We start from the raw sequence: 22,037 nt of genomic DNA on the forward strand, positions 1-22,037 counted from the left end.
GGTCAGGATAACATCAGATACCTGCCCAGAAATTAGGCTTTTTCTATCTGTGTTTGCAAGTGTCTGACACAGATCAGCTCCTGATGCAGCCTCTACCTTGTGACATGCTATGCAGTTACAATTAAAACATTGCTACGTTTTTAAACATTTGTATTTTTTTCTATCCAGTCCTGAGAATTTCACATCTCTAGCACATGGTACAGCTCTGTCTAACACTGGAGGGGACATTATCTTTCACTGCTGAGGTTTCTCTTTCACTCACAAATCTCCTCAATCCCACTCTCTAATTAAAAAGTAAAAAGATAAGCAGCACACTAATAGGATCAACTTTCTATCCCTTTGTTCTCTCCATCTAGCAGCATACACACTGGAGAAAATCTGATTGGCTCCTTGTGTTGCTTCTCTCTACTTCATACTGGGCTTTGCTAAACAGACTCTACAGGACTGCAATAGGATGACTGTAAATCAAATTAGGGTATGCTCACTGCTTGTAATACAAAAATTACTGTTATAATAATATGGGCTATTATAATATAATAATCACTGGGCTGCATTAATATCTGCATGTTTTATCTAGCTATTAGTCCAGCTAATAAAATAGATCTTTGTGACCTGGGTTGGCCTCTCTGGGGGACATTCACATATATACATACTCCCAAATGCCTTGAGGGGGGATTAGCATGCAATCCCTCTCTCCGTGTTCCTTCTGCAGACCACATGGTACAGATAAGTGATGTTGGCTTCTCAGAATAGCAGCAAGCCCAGATGGCAGCGGACTCTGTGATAGAAGCTGCAAGCTGAGATACGTCATGAGAAGGCTTCATGTCCCCTATCAGAGCCCTCAAATCCTAAATGTCAAGACTCCAGGTAGACCAGGGGGCTTCAACCCCAGTCCTTAGGATCAGAATCCCCATACAGTTTTGGTATTTCTCTAATAGACAGCAGTACATGAAGTAAGGAATGGTTTGCAAGAATTCAGAAGGTTTATACCAAAATCTATCTTGAGGACTGGAGCTGAGGGCCCCGGACAATAATATACTGGCCTCTCTATAATTAGAGGCATGATCTCCAGCCAGAAATGTCTGCAAAATCTATTGCAGGTTTTCTGCCTTATGTATTCCAATCGTGCATCATTGAGTATACAATAGTTAAAGCAAAACTAACTCCCTCCCCCTTGAAAAAAAAAAATCACCAGAAAGAAATATGCCTATTTTGCCAAAAATACCTTTTCCTTTGCTGCTAGTGGCTTCTTTATTTTTTTTACACTACAAAATGCATGCACCTTGCAATGTAGAGCCCGGGCTCTATTCCCGGCCCCTACACCTAGATGTCAGGGACAATGCAACAGCACGTGCAGGAGTTCCATCATCAGTGGCTACCCAATTGTTTAAGAAGGCTCAGCAGCATTTTTTGGATACAAAAATAATTAAAAAAAAAAATAGAAAGGTAAATATGTGCCATAATCAACAAGTATATTGTGCATGCCAATTATGGCAAAGGCTCACCCACACCAATGTTCCAAAATTGCTCCAATTTTTCAGCAGTAGCTTCCTTTAAAGTGTTCCAAGCCAAGAACATTTTTAGTTGAAAAAATGTGATATCACCATAAAAAATAGTTTCAGTATAATGTAAACCTTGGCTAAATAACTCTTAGGTTAGGTTCAGACCTGCCTTGGGATCAAGTGATCCCGCCGTCACACTTCTGTCCCCATTCATTATCTATATTGAAATTCCATATTCCCTGTGAGTTTCAGAGTAAAGAAATGATAATTAGTGATGAACTAATGATAACTAATGATCCATTAGTGACTATTTAACGTGTCTTGTTATAGCCTGGACGTCACATTTACTTTTCATAAAGTGCTTCTGTGGTACAGAACCGAGGGCTGGGAATTCACATTAATAATGTCACCTTAAAGGGCCGCTTGCTGTCACTTCTGGAACTCTTCTTAATTAGCCTCGTTCAAGTCTTTAATAAATGATGAATACCGAGGTGAGGGGTTATCTCTGTGTCACTGTCACACATTATAAACGGCAATTCTATACAATTTTTAAAAACATTCTGTGAACTATTAATGATGGTAACTGCTGAATAAAAAAACTTTTAACAGTTCTACTTATATAAAATGCTCCATGTTACAGCAGCATAAATCAGCAAAGCTTTACAGGGCTTTTTAAAAAGACATGCATACCACCTAACAATTTATTTTGTGTGATTTCCCTGGCTAGACACACATTGATAGGGGCACAGCAAGGTAAATCTTCGATATTTCCTGGATTTTAATAATTTACTATTTGGTTACTATCATACAACTCAGTGTTTCTCAACCAGGGTTCTGTTGGACCCTAAGGTTCCTCCAAAGTTTGTTAACAAATGATCTTTTTAGCTATCTGTATGGGTGACATTCTTTCCAGAAACCAGCAATGTAAGAGGCATTTTTCCAAAAGACCACCACACTAATTGACTGTGAGCTGTGTATAAAGTAATTATAGCAGGAGTTCTCTGAAGACATGAAAGTTATTTTAAGGGTCCCCAATGATAAAAAAAGATTAGAATCACTGGTGTAACTATTTCCCAATCCCAACCATTGTCCAATCAGTGCTGCTCCTCCATACCTTGACCACCAATAGCAGGGAAAGATCCTCCTGCCACACAGTGGGAGGCGCTCTCTATGCTATTGGTGGTCAGGGCATGGGGAGCGGCACTGATCAGTCAATCAGTCAGGAATGCTAGGAATCCCCAATCAGTTCTTATAAATCTGTTTTAAAATTTAATTTAAAAAATCTATTATTAAATTTTATTTGTAAAGAGCCAACATTATAAAAAAACAAATTACTTCAGTTTGTATTTTAAGTTTGATTTGCCTGTGATTTATTGTTTTCCTGCAACTGATTTTTTGATAGAAATCCAGGAGGCTATCATCCATATGAACTGCTTGCTGAATGTACAAAAACACAGCTTTTTCAGGCTTTAAAAAAAGTCATAAGAAACGCCTATAAAAGCCTGTATTGTACTACCTATAAGGTCAAAGCCAGGACATGTATGGAAATCTGCCAACATTCCAGAACTGTGACTTACCTGGTCTGGACAAGGATGAGAAATTTTACAAACGAGTTTGGACAAGTTTGGATAATATATATATATATATATATATAAAAATATATATATATAAATATATAGATAACAGCAGCCTCCGATGCTGGCACACACACCAGGGTAGCTGTTCCCCAGGGAAAAAAATTACAAACACCTAAATTAAACAATAACAAGAAACCTAAGGCTACGTACACACATGCAATAACTGTCGTTGGAAACAAACGATTAACGCCCAATCAATTGATAATCCTTAACAAAAAAGTGAACGACAGGCCAACGACACCAATGAGCGAGGAATATCAACCATCCTGATATATCTGTTTGGGCGACGATCGTTCGCAATCTATTGTGTGTACGGTCGTATAGTGATCGTGGACACTTTCTCTGGTACACTTCACTTCCTGCATCGTTCAAACGATCGTATCTTGTGTGTGCACATTATTGGTGGATTATACTTGAACGATCGTATCGTTACAGCATGTACAGAATCCTGCACTATATGACTGTTCAAAATATTTTTGAAAAATCGTTTATCTGTTGTTAGTCGTTCATTTTCTAGTGACAATTATTGCACGTGTGTACATAGCCTACGAAATAATTATATAGAATGTAAGTATTTTAAAAATAAAATACAAATGATAAATAAAGCAGATAAATTGTATGAACTTGTGACAAGCCAGCATTTTGCTCCTCGCTATAAGGCTGCGCCACAGCTACCAATAGTGCACTGCAAAGAATGATGGATGCACCATTGCAAGGACACATCATCCCCTTCCTGCCGAACTGACCTGGGGCCCCTGTTGGCTACTGGTAGGGCCCTTGTGCAGTGGCATTGTTTGCACCGTGTAGTCACCAAATGCCCACAACAGTAAGTTTCAATTCTGATAAAAGCTGGGAAAGCTACTGGTCTGGCCAATCAGCATTCAACATTTAGAGTTGTATTCTTATTGGCTAGCTAAGATGCTAGTCAATTGGAAAACCACTATATACCAGTACAGGGCTAATATCAAGACCGAAAAATCGTTATCGTACCAGACAATATAGTACATTGGGAGCTGGGCATGGAGATATGTAACAACTCTCAGTACTCTAAGGTATGGGGACATGTGACCCCCACCATACTTCAAAGTATTGTGACATGTGGCCACAACCCCCATAAGCCAGAAACGGAGGCACATGACCAGTACTCCAAGGTATTAAGTCATTTCCGGTTGATCAAAGACAACCTGGGTTCCGTGGAAGCTCGTTGAGTAATATTCTCCGTCAGACTGAGGACTAGTATAAGAAAAAAATACTGCAGCGGAAATCTCAGAATTAAAGGGAAATATTGCGGCACAAATGGCATTTGTTTTTTTTAATGGACCGTCCTATATTATATTTATTTGTGTCTGGAGTCGGTATTAAAAGTAAAAACTTTTAATCATTTAAAGATTCACACAAGACTGGCTGCATCTTGTCAAGGTCATTGCATAGTCATCTGGAGTTGGCTGCTGTGCCAAAAGCCTACCTATGCCAAATGAATGAAGACATTTATCATAATCCAGCGTTTCTCCAGACCTTGTGTGTCTCAGCTACACAAACTGAATCAGGAGTCTTATTCATAAAGGAATACAAATTGTTTTAACTAAATTAAAACGTGTTTGAAATCCTCTTCAGTAAGATGGAAAGTTTGACAGTCAAGGAGGTGTAATTTTTTGGTAAAGTATAAATCTAAGGCTAAAACTAGGTGATTAGAAAGGGGTATGAGGAAGTAGAGCCCCTGTAATTTATTTTTTTTCTTGCTGCCTGTATCCCTTCTGGGAAGATTTAGCTTTTCTTTTTGCCTTGGTGACCACTGTCACTGACTATAAAATAAAACCTTTATGGTTGTACAGAACAAGAATAGAGGAAAAGCTTCCCTGTTCTAATGACAGGTGTCAAGGAGAGGGATCTCACTTCCTGTGTCTCCAAACCAGAAAGTGAATGCTGCAGACATAAATACCTTTGATTAGATTGAAAAATAGAGGCACCGCTCTACTAGTAAAATATGGCCTTATTTATGTCATGTCATTTATGTCATGTCATTATGTCATGTCATGTTATTTATGATATGTCATATCAGACGTGCCAACACATTTCAGGGGCTACAGGGAAATCTTATTATACAGGGTCAAAGTAATAAAGGAATTACGTGGAACCATGGTTTCACACTTAAAAATAGCAGCAGGCAGAATTTTTATTGCAGAAGGGACAGATCACATTCACTTACTTACTGTTTATGATTGGGGTCCTAAAATGCACGCAGGCACTGGAATATTCTGGGTTCTCTGGTATTCCCAGGGGCTGACGAAGAAGAATAAACTGCCACACACATACTCAGGTGTGGCAGTGCCCGTGACGGAGTGAGAACAGGTGAAGGTAATTTTAAAAATTGCAATCAGGCAGGTAAGTATATTTTCTTGCAAAATGGACATCACCTATTCCTTCTGCAAAAATAAGTTAGAATGTTTAGTTCTACTCTAAAGTCAGGGCTGGGCTTAGGGGATCAGTAAAACAAACAGTAACTGAGGACTAAGTATTAATCGTATGCAAGTTTATAAAGCAGCACTCAAGGCACATCTTGCTGACCAGCTTACTCTTACTTCAAATTTACATACATTTTACTTTTAATTTCTTTTCACATTTCCACAGGAATGGTCTCAAAAGGTTCCATAAAACCTGCCTGCTAATCTCTCATCATTCACCATGAGACCATTACTTCTCACTGTCTCCACTATACAAACAACAAATACCTGACAGAGATTAATCCTTCTATAAACTAAGTTTGGCTTCAGATAGCGGCATAAAATAGGCACAAAAACCATGCAGATCTATGATTATCCAAACCAACGGGCAGAACGGGTAGCTTGTTCATAAAACAAATATATTGTTTTTTTTATCTATAATGCTCTTGATTTGTCCTTTTACAGCACAGGCTTGGATATATTTTGTTTAAACCCCTAAAAAGAGAATCCGCAGTGTTCAGTAAACATTATAGCTGGGATTAAAGCTAGAGAATGGATTCTCATGACATAAAGGAAAGTGCATTAAAGTGCTGGCGTTTAATCACATCTGCAGTGATGCGAGAAATTCGGATTCCAGTAGTGATTGTAGCAAAGCTTTCTCTGCATTAGAGTTGTGATGCCCCTTGGTTAGAAGAGCTATTAGCTCCTTGTCATTGAGGATAGACCTCACACCCTTCCCCATCTTCCAGTAACTCTATACATAGACTAGAGAAGAGTATATCTAACATAGTATCCAACCCTCTCCATCTTTAGCTCTCACTGATGTTATTGTATTGCGGTGGAATCATTCTTCTTTCTTGCTGTTATACCCATCAATGATTCTAACTATAATAGCTTAAACAAAACTAAGGCCATTCGATTTTGATTTTAGCACCATTCATCCTTTCAATGTTCTACGTTCATGGTGCTTAAGTACTTCATCCTCCTCTGCCACACTCTTTGGAAGTGAATGATGACTTTCTGCTGTTGGAGATTTTCCTACACTTCCTGTCTGGTGAAACCACTTTTAGACTAGAGCTACATCAGAAGTATGGCTACAGATTTGGTTTCATTGCAATGGTCTTCCATCAGGTTATCCGTCAGGTCCTACACATTGCCTACAAAGAGATTTGCATTGTGATACAGAAACAACTGGAATAACTGGGGAAGAGTTCTGCAACTGGATGCTGTTTTCCCAGTAATACAATGACATTATAATATATTGCAGTATGTTGGGTTTCGGCAGTTCTCACCCCGCAGAGCCGAGGTGAATGATATTCCCTTAGCCATCTATAATTAGGAAGTAATTCTATGACATGGTGGGGAGCAGGAAGTCGGAGGTCAGAGCCATGAAATGTCACAGTGTTGAGCACAAGTTCCTGTTTTAATTACACACAGCGAGAACAATCCATTATCATGCCGTACTGTGAGATTATGCTTACTGCTTGTAGAGACAGTTGTCAGCCTACAATGGGGGATTAAAGGTTATGGGAAAATAGAAAAACTGGACTACAAAAGGGGCAGAAGAAGCACTTGTATGAATATTGCAGAATGTTATATCAGATCGCTAAAATCTCCTATAAGAAATAACATGTTACTTTAATACCTAATATAATAATTAATCTTGTTTAAAACTAGAGATTTAATTGAAACTATAACTGGTGAACCTTCCATACAGAAGCTTTCTTTTCGACATTTCGTGTGACTGTGAAATCATTTTGTCCCCGTTGTGGGGGGGCATATTGTATCTCCAGACCCCCATTTAGTATTTGCACAGGGCCCTTTTTAATCTAAAACTGTCCCTGGTACAGAAGAGTTTGTATATTAAACATTGGGGGGGGGGGGATCTAGGGCTTCCTGGATAAGGAGGGGCGGTGAACTCAAACCCTCTACCTACATTCTTGTTCCAGGTCAGAAGATTAACATAGCAGCCAGGTAAGCACTGAACATATTTTCTTTCTGACAGGTTTCCTTTAGTTCTGAATTTCAGCCTGGTTGGTGTTAACAGGTTTCTTGAATGTTACTGTTTAGTTCTTTTTATAGAACATGCTAATTGAACAACTGCGATTTTGCAGTATGTAACAGGCTGCAAGTGGAAATTACAAATACACACTTAGGAGGGGTGTAAAAAATTTTAATTAAAGAAACTAGGCCAATGTAATCCATCTGTGCCAATATTTATTATTTATATTGATGGCAAACAACTTAGTCCATGATAACTCCAAAATTAACCACACATGTATCTGCTGTAGTCTTATCCTTTATACTAAGCAGAATATGTAGAATTTGTAAAGTGGACCTGCCATAAAAGCAGAACAAATTTGAAGCTATAAGGTTTGATGATCAATTATACCAATATATAACAAGTAAAACTTAGACATGCAAAGCCTCTTTTCTCCTGTTATGTGTATATATTTATATATATATATATATATATATATATTTTTTTTTTTTTTTTTTTCGCTTTTTTACAGTGTATGAGTCATGCAAGGTATCATCTAGCTCTGTTCTCAGCCCTGCCAAAGATAAATCTAGAAACTGGGGCCAAGCATCAGTGGCCGTCCAATGGAGGAACGCAGTGGACCCAAAAGACTTGACAGGAAAGATGGCAGCTCGGAGGATCCAGTGGTGATAGGTTACTTGACCTGCCATTGCTGTAGTGCACAAAAAAGTATGTTTGTCATACTTGCTGATTATGGCAAAAGCTCACTACACCCACTAACAACTTTAGTCCAATTAATGATGGCAATTCTTCATAGAGAGGTCAACCCCCAACTGCAACACAACCCAATCAACCATAGCAAGTGAAACAAAATTTTTCAGGCTTTACAGTTAATACATTATGAATATTCCACATCTTGCATTAACTAAGTCACGATAAGTTCTCTTTAAGCTTTCTTCTAAAGGAGCCTTAGCCATTTTGCTGTCTGAATCGGCCTATGACAAGGCGCCCCATGACTCAGTAACGACTCTTCTTCCTAGTAAATTGATAGGCTGCATCCTCACTAGTATTAAATCACCCTGTAATACTGGATGGCTTCCCTTTGTATATGTGACAGGCTGACATTAACAAACTGCACATAGTGATTATGAACAGACTGTAATGCAGGGGATGTAAAGCTACCGGCTGTACTAGGCTTAAAGCCTATTTTTCTGTGTAAATACACTTTTGTGTGCATTTCTTTTGTTTCCTATAGCAACCCTTGCACAGAGCTTATTATATAGAAAGGAACAAACATGTATTATTGACACAGCAAAAAACTAATTATGTTTGTACTCATTTATCATTTTTGCTGTTTATTGTACAGTAGAAACAAGGAGGCTCATGTATGAGAGGTGTGGAGGAAGAGGGTATCTGTGCATGTACAAGATGGTACTATATGGAGAATTATAAGGGTTAATATTATCCCTAGGGATATTTGCTTTATTGACCAGTAGGGATAAGCCAATAGTTTTTTTCCAACATCTTTCAAACTGATCTAAGAACTAAATGACCCCTAATTAGTTCCTTTCTGCACTGCAGGAGCAGGACCCTGTAATCACTTCCCCAAGGCTACAATATATTATTATCTCCTCCGCTTAGTGATCTCCGGTAATCAGATATCATGATACATGGACCTTCTGCCTTATCAATGGGTGCACACAAAATCCAGTGCTCATCTCCAGAACATTGGTATCCATCAAAGCCAATGGTGGTATTGACCTTACACTGATAAATCTCTAGTGCACAAAGTATAAAAGGTCCAGCAGGTGCTGGAGTTGCATGGGTCCCACAGTAGACTTCACTCCTACAATCCTATGTACAGTTGTTCTTTAAAGTGCATTTAAACCCAACATTATCGTTCCCTACTATTTATTAGGTAAGGGGTTTATTTGTTCTTTTTTCAAGTTCACACTCCTCATTTTATTGTATGTATAGGGGCAGCCTCCACACAGGCTGGACATTAAACAATTTCCCATTAGTTATCACCATTACATTAAGTATTGATGAAAATAGTTTTTACACAAAAAAAATAATGATCTTTGGGCTTTCTTTTCAGTTTAAGTGACAAGGACTCAGCATTACTGGCAAGATCACCAGGTATTTTCTATAATCGCTGAAAATGTTCTTGGCCTAAAAAATGGCAACCAATGCAGCCATGAAACCTAAGTTCTGGTAAACTGCAAAATATATCATTAAAGAAATGCTTTAAGTAACCCCATCACCTTGCAAAATACCTACCTACCCATTCCTGTGGGCTTCCCTGTCCAGTTCAATACCACCCAGTTATTGCAAGTTCAATATTTTGGCTGTCTGTTCTTGCTACTGCCCATGTGCACCACAACCCCATTGACTCATGTTGGGAATCTCTACACACAATGCCCTCCTATGGTGTCAACTACATAATTTAAAGATTCTGGATTTACAGATTTGTAGCCTAGTGAAGCCTCCAAATGCAATTACCCACCTAAAATGAAAACCTATTTTTGGTTTGGTCATTTGCCAGTCCTTCTCTGAGCCCCTATCTCTTCTCCAAACCCACATGCTGCTGCCGGCCAAAAGATAACCAGAAAACATTGAATTTTTTTTCAAGCGCTGTCTCCAGAGGAAAATAATTCCTTACGAGCATTTAATATATTTATGCTGCTGAATCTTGTCTTGTTTGAGTTGTTTGCCACTTCTATTTCTAATGTTCTGCCAACACAACTCCTCCTGGCAGAGGAAGACACATCTATTTAATGAGCGGGTGCCAGGACCAGACAGTCTGTTCAAGATTAGGGCACAGTAAAAAAATTATGAAGACAAAAAGACGATTGCTCATATTATGATTTTGTGGGCATTTTAGGCCTATTTATATTTTGATGACCCTTTGCTGCCCAACTGGACTTGTAAAAAGAGTATTAGAGATATTGGCAGATCAGAAATAGACCTCAAATCAGTAATATCGACCTACTTTTGGCCAGACATTGAGAATAAAGTGGACCTTTCTGAATTATTGAACTCCTGATGTATCACATTATACAGCAACAGTATTTGTTTTGCAAAAAAAAGCTCACTCATCTGTCATCAGTCTGCTACAGGAAAGAGATGGCTAAAGCTACGTACACACGTCAAATTTTTCTCGCCCGATAATCGGCTTCGGACGGATATCGGGCGAGAATCTGGCGTATGTACAGCCCACGTCGTTCATTGTCCATGGATCCATCCTGGCGGATCCACAAACGATGAACGACAAGCGATCCTAATGCAAGGGGAGGGGGAGAGCACGCAGCAGGGTGGCGCTCCGTTGTTGTCCCCCTCCCCTCTGCATAGAGCAGAAGGGTGCTGTATGTAAAGCACTCGTTCATGCATCGTGGGGTTCTTATCATTGGAAAGGATCGTGAAAGATCCTTTCCAACGTCAAGAATTGCACGTGTGTATGCGGCTTTAGTTCCCTCTCCCCTGTAAACAGACTGCAAAAATGTAACTTTGCAGCAAGTGACAAACTGCAACACCAAACACCACTTTAACTCAATTTGGAGTTGTTCTTTAACCACCTCAAACATTGTACCCTAAAAGGAGCGGTTTAGTCACAAACATAATTGTAAAACCGTACAAATTTTCCATCCCAACCTTTTTTTAAGTACATATGGGGTTTTTAATCAGTAGATAACTGGAATAGATATAAATTAGGAAAAACAAATGTATTGTTTTGTTATTTTCCAACCACTGCTTGTAAAAAGTTAATGCAACCACAAATATTTACACTCACGTGTTATCATCTAGTTTAGAATATGAAGGTCATTGATATTTACATCTAAATGTACATGAATATAAAGGATACACCTTCTCTTAAACATGTCATCCCAGAAAAGAGAAAAAAGAATGCACCTTGTAACAAACATATTTATTCAAAAACCAGAAGGACGGAGTGAGTCAGCTTGCAACCAGTTAGCTGCAGCACACCTTTTGGGCAGGTAGGCCTACAGGTTGCATTCATCCCACCTCTCAGGGACAGGGACCTCAAAGTACTAACAGTAATTGTCATAAAAAAAAGCCTGTCACCTGTGTCCTGAGGCTACCAGGATGGTTACAACACAATGGTTTGTAAAAGTGGATTGTATATATATTATTCAAACCATATGTTTTGCTTCATGCAGGATGTCTTCTGTTTAACCTGTTCCAGAATTCCAAGCAATAGCCTTGCATTGCCAGTTTGCAAGTATCAAAATTCAGTAAGAATTTGCAAGAATCACTGAATTCCCTAATCATAAATGTAAAAACAAAATGTTTACCTTAGCTTCACAGTGTCAGGAATGGGTAAAACAGCTGTGAACGGAAGAAACATTCTTTTTAGACAGTTGCCACTAAACCATTTCATCCTATTAAGAAATGTCCACCTACCTTGCTTTCATGACATCAAATGTTAGGATTATATACCCTCCAAAATGGCAAACAAAATGCCCTGAGCAACCTCCTACCTCCGCTACCAGCACTACCACATAGTGAGAGGTGTTAGGGGCCTTTATTCCGCTTAAAGCTGCACTTGGACCTTGCCTATGATAGTGTAGTGTTTGCTGATTGCTAGGGTGAACTTTTATTGCTGATTTTCTGTTGCCAACTGTCTGGCTGACTGACTTTGCATGTATGACCTCTGGTTTGTATTCTTCCAACCAAGCATCTTCTGACCCTTTGCACCCAAGGAGTCTCCTGGTTGTCAAGCGTAACAGCGTAACAAGCCTCTTGAGGTTGAGTGGGGGGCCATGAGCAAAGACTATAGAAACAGCTTAGGAGCTTGGGTAACAGTAATACGGTCTTTTATACATACAGTACTAACTCAACAATATGAAGTCATCTTTAAGAATCCCTGGACTGCAGACAGGCTGCCTCTGTGTACTGCCAGGCATATAAGAAGGTATTTTACAGACCGTCTACAAACAAAAATGGACAATAGGGCAAAGCAATTCGGCAGCATTTTATGAACCATGAATGTACAAGCCGCATTCACTTTGAAATTAAAGTTTAATATAAAATGCTTCCCTCCATATTATAATATATTCCATAAATCATGCTGCAAGGAGAATGAAAGTTTGATTATAAGGCCCGTTTATTTTTGCAAAATACAAAATGGAAAGGTTTCTGCACTCAAGTTTCCTAGTAAGTTTGTCACTGTATATTGTGAAAAAAATACAGAACTTTTATGGCAAAAAAAACATTTATATAATGCAATTAGATTAGTCTATCAGAATACCAAGGGAAAGCATTCCACAGTATCCTTGTGTCATTTAAACATGGGACAAAGAATGTCCCTGGAGAGATATATTGTAACGCTTAAGCTGGCTGTAATTCAAATTGTAGAATTGGGAGGACAGAGGAACACACAGCCTTGTGAGTTCATGTATGTAAAATGTAATAACATAAGATAAAAACATATTTTCTCCTTCTAGCCACAAGCACTATCATGAGCAACATGGTGGGTCAGAGATTAGCACTCTGGCCTTTGCAACGCTGGGTCCAAGGTTTGAATCTTAGCCAGGACGCTATCTGCATAGAATTTGCAGGTTCTCCCCTTGTTTGTGTGGGTTTCCTTCCACATTCCAAAAACATGCAGTTAGGTTATTTGGCTTCCCCCCAAAATTGACCTTAGGCTGTATTAATGACATTTGACTATGGTAGGGGCATTAGATTGTGAGCTCCTTGGAGAGACAGTTAGTGATGTGACTATGGACTTTGTAAAGCACTGTGTAATATGTTGGCACTATATAAATACTGTGTAATAATACTCGGCATGGCTTTTTAAAATGCTGGATTAACAGCATTTACATATTCTAATTCACTAGGCTGTGTACACTTCTGTTTTTTTTTTCCTTTTTTTATCCATCATTACAGTCATTCCACTCAGCAGACACCCACCTTCACCCATACTAGCACCTTTGACTTGTATGTATACATTGCACTCTGCAGCTGAGGCTTTTCATGTTGCATTGTGCAGGAAATGCAGAAGCAATCAAGTTAAAAGTCTGAACAGGACCTGCAAGTGGCAGCCAGCTCCGTGATTCACTACTGCATACACTGCAAAGCCAAAGGCATGCTAAAAAAATGGTATCGAATACAGTCAATTGACACTTATGGAGAGTCTAATATTTTCATCAATTTCTGTCTCAATGATAATGGTGAATCTTCTAGTAAAGGACATTGCCTGGGGTTCCAATCCCCAGTCAATAATTCGATTGAAGCCAATTCTGAAAGATTAAGAAGGATTTCTCTCACTTTGTAGGCAACAAGACAAACTTAGTGTTATTCAAGAATCTGGTTAACATGGACAGCACTGATAAGCCTCTATACAGACTTCTTTTTGTTATAGATGAGGCCCAGTGAAGCAAATGCACCACAAAGCTTTTCTTTTACTATAAATACCACAATGAAAATATAAGATGCTTTTTTTTAAACATCCCCTAAATTGATTGTATTCTGCATCTAATTGAGATTGCCACAGGATCAATATCCCCATCTGACAAGAAGCTTAAAAAGACTTAGTCAATGACCCATGGCCTTTTCAGACTGCCTTTGTTCAGATAGGCCAGGAATCATTAAATCATTTAAGTAGATGTAAACCTAGTTACATATAAATAGTTTCCTAAAGATCTGTGTGCCATAAACAACTGCAATTTTAAAAATAAAATACTATTTTCACCTTTTTTCATTTTTTGTTACATCTTTGTAACTGCTGAACATCTCAGCACTTCTTTGCAGCCACTTTGTGTTTACATGGACTCAATGATAGCTGCAGGATGGATTTTCTGGTGGTGACAAGAGTGGGCCACTACTATATAATATATTATATCTATATCATCTGAATATTGAATGTACCTAAACAAAGTCCACAAAAGCAGGACCACCGCATATCACTTAAATGAAAGCTGCAAATATTGAAATTATTTTAGAAATTACATTACTATGCCAAAGCCTACAAATAATAAGGGAGCTGATCATTTAGTGCACATGATTGAAATCAGGAATTTTACGGCAAATGGTACTAAATACCTAATATAATATAATATTAAGAAAGCAAAGGAATTCTTTTGCATGGATTACATTCCAGTCACTTATTAGCAGACATTTAACTCCTTATTGAAAGCTGCCTCACTGCAATGATTTCACAGAAGGTGTTTGTCATTAGGAGGTTAAACCTTTTTCTGACAATTGATTTACCTGCTACCTGTAGCTCCTGACTAAAAGGCTCGTATTTTCAAGCACAAAATCCCTGTAGACTTTCAGACACAAACGATAATCATAAACACTCACTAAATATTTCAAGGCTGTAATGTGTTAAAGCTTTAAAGTGACAAAAGGTAATAAAAGAGATGACTAATACCCAGGGAGACTGCAAATACAAATGTACCAACTGTACAGTCATATGCTTCAGAATAAGAACCTACGCAGTTAAAAGTCTTGGGTAACAAAATTCCAATTCAAAGAATGTCTGCAATGATGACAATGTATAAATACCAATATACATATATATATATAAGTAGCTGATGTCTTGCAACTGTGAGCTACATGTAATGATCCATGAATAAAACACCCAAATCTATCTGCATGCTTGCAATCAGGAATGCAGGCCACTAAAAAAAGCTCTGCATGCAGAATATCTGCATTTCATAAAATATTATATTATTTACAGGACGGTGTGAATACACCATACATTTACATTACAGAGAGATTTACATTTAGTGGGCAGTTCTATCATTATTAACCTTAATATACTGATATATTTAAAATATAAATACTGTATTTGTTTTCACTAAGTAAGATAGCATATGCACTGTTCTGTTTGGTAAATCCTTGCAGTTATCAACTGCATGCAATGATCAATAAACCAGACACCTAAATCTATATGAATTCATACAATGAAGAAGCTAGATCTGCAATGATCCATAGGGGGGGCTGCAAAATCTGGAAAGGACAGCACCAAACACAGCATGCAGCTACTTGTCAATTAACTGACAAACTGTTTATAACTCATGGAAGATATGAGTGGCTTCATTGCAGTCATAGTGGAGTGAGCACACCATGAAGTGACTGCAGAGAGATATTAGAGGACGCGTGTTTTGTTGAAAATGTATAAACTATACAATTTTATTTTCAAATTCAGTAAAACAAGACATGTAGGCTTGTACCATTAATCCATTAATGTACACATAAATCTGAAAAGAAAAACAAGCCATACCAATAAATATGTTATATGTGCTGAGATGACCTTGATTTGTTAATAGATTATTAGGTTATTTACAAATCTTGGAAGATATAGTCATGTAGTCATGAAGAATGGTGTGATGACTTTGCCATATAGTGACTGCACAGAGATTTGGGATGAACTTTGTTTTGTTGAAAACAGAAATATTCTTGCAGTTATCAGGCGCAGATATTAATCCATTAATTCAACACCTGGATCTATCTGCATTTACATAATAAAACGCAGACTTGATGATCTATAAATGGTACACCTTGTTCTTTCAACATTTACACAATCAGGAAAGCAGGCCACATTAATGAATGGCCAGCATGGAAGGAACTAAGTACATAAACCCTATACACCTTGCTAGATCCCAAACAATAAGAAGTAAGCAGAATAGAGATACATCTAAACTCAGAAAACCATGGCGAGAATAAACTAACAGATCGATTTCCTGAGATATCACATTCCCCTTTCACAGCTACTGCTACGACAGAATACTTAGGAGCAGCCATGTGAACAGTTTCTATCTTGTTCTTTTCCACACAGTGAAAAATACTTGTTTGCTTCTGAATGTAACACTGACTTTTCCTTAAATCAATGTGATGCTTCAGGCAGAAAGAAAGCAATACATTTTATTCCAGATATGCATTTACTGAAAAATAGAAAATACATTGTAAAAAAATAATGCACGCAACTGGTGGAAATCGCTGTATATTGCACGCAATCTGTTGGCAGATCTATTGTTCCCCTGTGTAACATTATTTCCAAGAAATGGTTTAATTCCAATCTCCATGCAGATATCTAAGACACAAAATCAGGTTTGCTTTCCTGCCTGGACTGGATGAACAGAAATACCAATCCCTTGCCAGGTAGTGTACATGGATACAAAATATATGTATTTCACCTGTGTATTTACCAGTTTACTTTAAAGAATCTAGGGGTTTTGCACAATATACACTCATGCAAGCATTGCCAATGCATGTTTTGGATGCATTTATTTCCAATGGACATCAATAGAGCAAATATTGCATATTACCCTCCATATATCACAGCACATATACCAGAAAACACCCATCCTTCATTGGAAAAAAGATTGATGTGTTTTTTGGTGCACAGACTTGCAATGAAAACCTATATGAAATAAATGCAGCAAAGCATATGCTGCAATGCAGGAATGCATCAAGCAATGCGACCTTAGAAGAAGATATCAGAGAAAATGAAAATTAGTGGTATGGCCTAAAACAACCAATGTCAGCTTATTCCAGAATAAGTATTAAAGAAACAAGGAATCTAGTTGCATTCCTGCTCCCTTGGTATCTTTGTACAGTGAAAAGAGAAAACACTGTTACACACAGTATAACAAGTCACAATACACTTTACTCAAGTCAAGTGTATACAAAATGAATTCTGATTAGCCATTGTACTTTTCAAAAAAGCTTTGTAAAACAAATGTCACTACAAAAAATGAATGCTCTGTATAGATTGATGCAATGCTCACAGTATTTTTATGCATCAATTTTCTTTATTCTAAAATATAAATGTAACTACCTACACACACAAATATTAAAAATGTGTTCAATTATTGTAGCAAATACTGGAAATGTTTTGCATCAATGCTTCCCTCAGTCTAGGTTTATTGGATGATATTGCCATTGCTGTTTGCAAGAGCAAAAACCAGGACTAAAAAAAATGCTGACAATTCCCCAATTTTGAAGAAATATAATAACAAAAATTGGCGTATAGGATAGGAAATTTCAGTTATTTGTGCTGGCCCTCAGTCATTTTTCTAATCTCTGCAGACCTCAGTGACCACTTTTCATATATTTGACCAGCACGCTAGGATACTTGTCTCTGAACCACCCACAAGGGAAATACCCGCAGCCTCCAAGCGGCTCATATAGATTAGGTAGATTGTAATACAGCACCCAATCACTTGCCCAATGCAGTAATTATAAAAGTAGTTGAAGAAAAAATAAAATCATGGGAGCCAGTTTTCATCAACAGGTTTAATGTTTGTTCTAATTTGTGGTACAGGTATTACAATGTGTAAATAATAGGAACATATTTAGTATTAGCACCGTTCTGTTTCCTAGTCTTTTAATGGATGTAAGGAGCCTGCTTTCCATTTAGAAAATATCTGGAAACCTGAAATTACTTTATTGATTTGTAATATGGTGTTTATTACTTGGAAGTCAGTGATAAATGCCTATAAATAGCTATGTCTATAGTAAGATACATTGCCCACTATTTACAGGTCACCTAGTTAATAAAATTACTCACTTCTGCAAAAAAACAAAAAATGAGCATCAGAGACTGCAGTTAAGAAAATATTTATAAGGTACGACCATACAAAACTGTAGAAACACAATATCATTCCGAGATAGAACTTTTTATTTGAATTTTAACTTTTGTCAGGTCTCAAAGCATTATTTATTAGTTATGTCTCAGTCACTTAAATCACAAAGTGAAGCTTTAGGAAGAAATGTAATAGACAAACAGAAAAGCTTTTATACTGCAGTAAAAACATACCATGTCTCTTCTGCAATAAAAGATTCCTAACTGCTGTTACCAAACTTCTGTACTGTGTAGTCTGCGCTGTGTGTGCATCAGTGTCAAATTTTGACCTATGCCTAGATGAACTCCCACACCTGCAATATTAAATGCCCCCATTTTTAATAGGTTTTTCTTATATTCAATCTATTTATGTATTATAATATCTAATATGTTGAAAACATTCCATGATAAATACCCTTAAGAGGTCTGACTCCACCACAAATGTACTAACCACATCTAATTCACAAGATATTTTAAATGCCTCCTGCCTCCATTAGCTTCACATTTTAAGGCCATAAATGTATCACTGTCAAATGGAAATCATTGTCTTGGAAATCAACGACAAGTATTATCTTATCAATAGTTTCTAACTTTTTTTTTTCAAAGCACTGTATTGCCTATTTCAGCCTATTTCTGGCCAGATGTTCTGTGCACTTTGCCTTGATATGTACAAATCATACATGCCAGATCAAGAGCAACTTTTTTTTAAATAAACGGTATTCTGAAAATGTATAACTGTAATATCCACATACCTTGTAATATCAGAGTCCCTCCCTATCATACCTAAACCCTAACAAACAAATCATATATATACACACATTTGTAATTTGTGAATACTATTTGTAACATACTGACATAACTGCATACAATATTCCTCAATATAGTTTATACAGTCTTGTAGTATATACCAATAATCCAACAGCTAGCTTTTAGTAGTGATGACCATCCATCCTGCATGCCTTACACTATAATTGGCAGCATGTCATCCAAGCGGCATATGGTGATTGACAAGCCTGGCAGCAAGTTGTATATATACACAGTACTGTGACCGCCTGTGTTCAGTGGTCCTGATCCGCAGGTTGGGTTTCTCAGACAAAACATTCTTGTACATTTTCATCTTTAGAGCAAACAGCCTTATCAGCACAGTCATGTTTCTGTAAACGGTGTACCTATAGATTGTGAGAAGTTCCCATTTATACTATGACATGTGCTGTGTAACCTTCTTACATTTTACGAAGCCTAAAATTGATATTTCACAAACATGCAAGAACACGCCTATATGTATGTATGTATGTATATATATATATATATATATATATATATATATATATATATATTACAAGTATAATCAGTACTTTTATTATGGTTAAACCATTTATAAAGGATTTCTGGTTTCTTTAGAACACCTAACTTTGCTCATATTAAAATATACTGTATCTTGACACTTGTTTGACTGATCTGTGTTTAGTAGCTGGTGTTACCTTCTGACAGTTTTTATTGGCTTTTGGATATTGTATTGGTGAAATCCTTGTGCTGCATACCCAGGTGTGTACACCTGCTGTGCCCATATGGAACACTCACACAATCCATGTGCTGCATTCCCACGTCTGCACACCTGCTGTGCCCGTTATATGCCACTTGCTTGACATGCTGAGTTCCCTGGTCTACTGTGCCCAAAAAGAAGGTTGTCTACCATCCAAGTGCTTAGTTGTTGGGTCTGGACAGATGTTGTGGTCATTCCAACCATTTATCTGCTGTTTTCCCAGGTGTTTATAGCTGCTGTGTCTATTAAAAGGGGTTCTTAATATCCCTACCTTAGCTTTTGGATGTATGTCTGCTCTTCCCATTATGAGGGGTTCCTAATATCCCTAGGTCTGCACACTACTGTGCCCATTTTGTAGGATACGCACTATACCTTTGGTAAATTCCTCAATCTGCTCACCTGTTATAAGGAGAAGGAAATTTTCTATTTTTTTATACATCAGTAATAAATAAAACAACCAAACACCCATATGGTAATAAAGTTAACCAGGAGTTGATCCATCTCACCACATATCACCTATGAAGAAAATATCGCTTTTGAGTGAACCAACCCATTAATTAAGATTAACACATCTGAAAGAGCAATAATTACCAAAGTGCACGGTTGTCAGCTACCTACCAGGTTAATAAACATAAATACCGCTCATTTCACAAACCCAACTCACCAAGATAAGTGTCCCTATATTCAATGTGATAGCTATAGCCAATAATTTGAAAATGATAGTTACATGGCTAAAATAATGATCTTAGCATTCAAGGTAAACCTACAGCAATTTTGGATAGACACTGGAGGATAATGCAGCACCATGACCTCAGATTCCCAGGTTTAGCAGCAGGGAATCCCTGGAATTATATCAACATGTTGACCATCTTGGAAAGCCCCATAGTAAAAGCTGTATATGCTCAGATGGCTATGAATGAACCTGATTGTGCTGTACAGAGAAGAGGTTGCAGGCTCCCCCAGCATCCATACATCTCATCCAGTCTGCTCCTCTGTAAAGTGGCATAAAGCATGTACAGACAACCCTGCTGGCCTTGCTGCATTGCCCTCCTCTGCCTGCACTGTGATTGCCCCTGGCAGAGGTGCCAGGGATGCAATGTGTGTGACACAGCTGCTTACCTTAATATTAATGCTTCCTGTAACATCAGACAGAGCCAGCTCTCTCTCTCTGCAGCCACACAGTGTCCTCATCCCCAGCATCACATCACAAGGAGGATGGGGTGTCAGCCTCTCCCTGCACAGCCCTCCTGTGATTGGTTGCTGCCTGACAGTAGATCCTCCCTCCATGATGCTCCTGTACCATCAGGTCAAGATGCATAATTTAGTGAAACAACTGGTAGGCAGGCTGGATCAACTATCAGATCAACAAAACACAAAAGAGAGTTGTGCTGAGTGCTTCCCAGTGCAGCAAACTTCAGTATTATTAAGGCTACACATATTTCCATGTGATCAATTAATCATTCACTGCTTGTAAAATGATCAAAATAAATATATTGTAAATCCGCAACCTATAGATTTTCTATATTTTAACACTGGCGATTGACTCAGCTGCACAGAATTTTATCAATTGATTCTGATTGATCAATCAAACGAATGTGATTGCATGTGAGTCAGATAACTGATCATAATGCAGATTGATGAAATTATATTTTACATTAGATTGTTTTTAATATTTTTTAATCTATGCTGTGTGCATTGCATGATATTTTAATCATTAATGAATTGCTTGTTTGCTATCATGTGAACCTGGATAGATTACACATTAATAGATGTACAGCCAATTTAGTGCCAAGAGGCAGCACGGTGGCTAAGAGGTTAGCACGCTTTGTGAGCCCCTTTGAGTGACAGTTAGTGATATGATTATAGACTTTGTGCTGCGTAATATGTTGGCGCTATATAAATACTGGATAATATTATTAAATTAGGAGACTCCACAGGTTGTTTTATCCTCCTAATTATAGAGGTGCGGAATTATCAAACAATAATTTGGTTCTGTAGTTAGGAAGAAAAAGGACACACATCCATCAAGTACAACCACAAGACTTGTCCTCAACCTTTACTGTTAGTGCAAATAAGATAAGTATCATGGACAGTACTTAATTCTCTATTGTTAACCAAAAGACTAAAACTACTTAGGGGGCTATTAAAAAAAAAAAAAAAAAGCAGTGAATCTGACATTCACTAAATATTCTTGCTGAAGAATCTATAACTGCCTGGAAGATTCCGCAGTGAAGAACATTTGGTGACTGTCCCATTCACTGCTTATTAAATAGACCCCATAGAGCAGTGTTTCTCAGCCTTTTCAAAAAGGGGGAACCTTTGAAATAACTTCCAGGTCTTCA

General features: G+C 37.8%; 1 protein-coding gene across 2 annotated transcripts in view; it reads right to left on the reverse strand.

The window, feature by feature from the left end:
* SYN3 (synapsin III) overlaps window positions 1-20,885 on the reverse strand; it is a 188,161-nt gene extending 167,276 nt beyond the window's left edge. For both annotated transcript variants that reach the window (XM_072400159.1, XM_072400160.1), the window contains exon 1: window positions 20,815-20,885. The gene's annotated coding sequence lies outside the window, so the exon portion shown is untranslated. The remainder of the gene's footprint in view (window positions 1-20,814) is intronic.
* Window positions 20,886-22,037: the final 1,152 nt, after the last annotated feature.

Source organism: Pyxicephalus adspersus, chromosome 2 (genome assembly GCF_032062135.1).
Source record: "Pyxicephalus adspersus chromosome 2, UCB_Pads_2.0, whole genome shotgun sequence".
Lineage (NCBI taxonomy): Eukaryota > Metazoa > Chordata > Amphibia > Anura > Pyxicephalidae > Pyxicephalus > Pyxicephalus adspersus.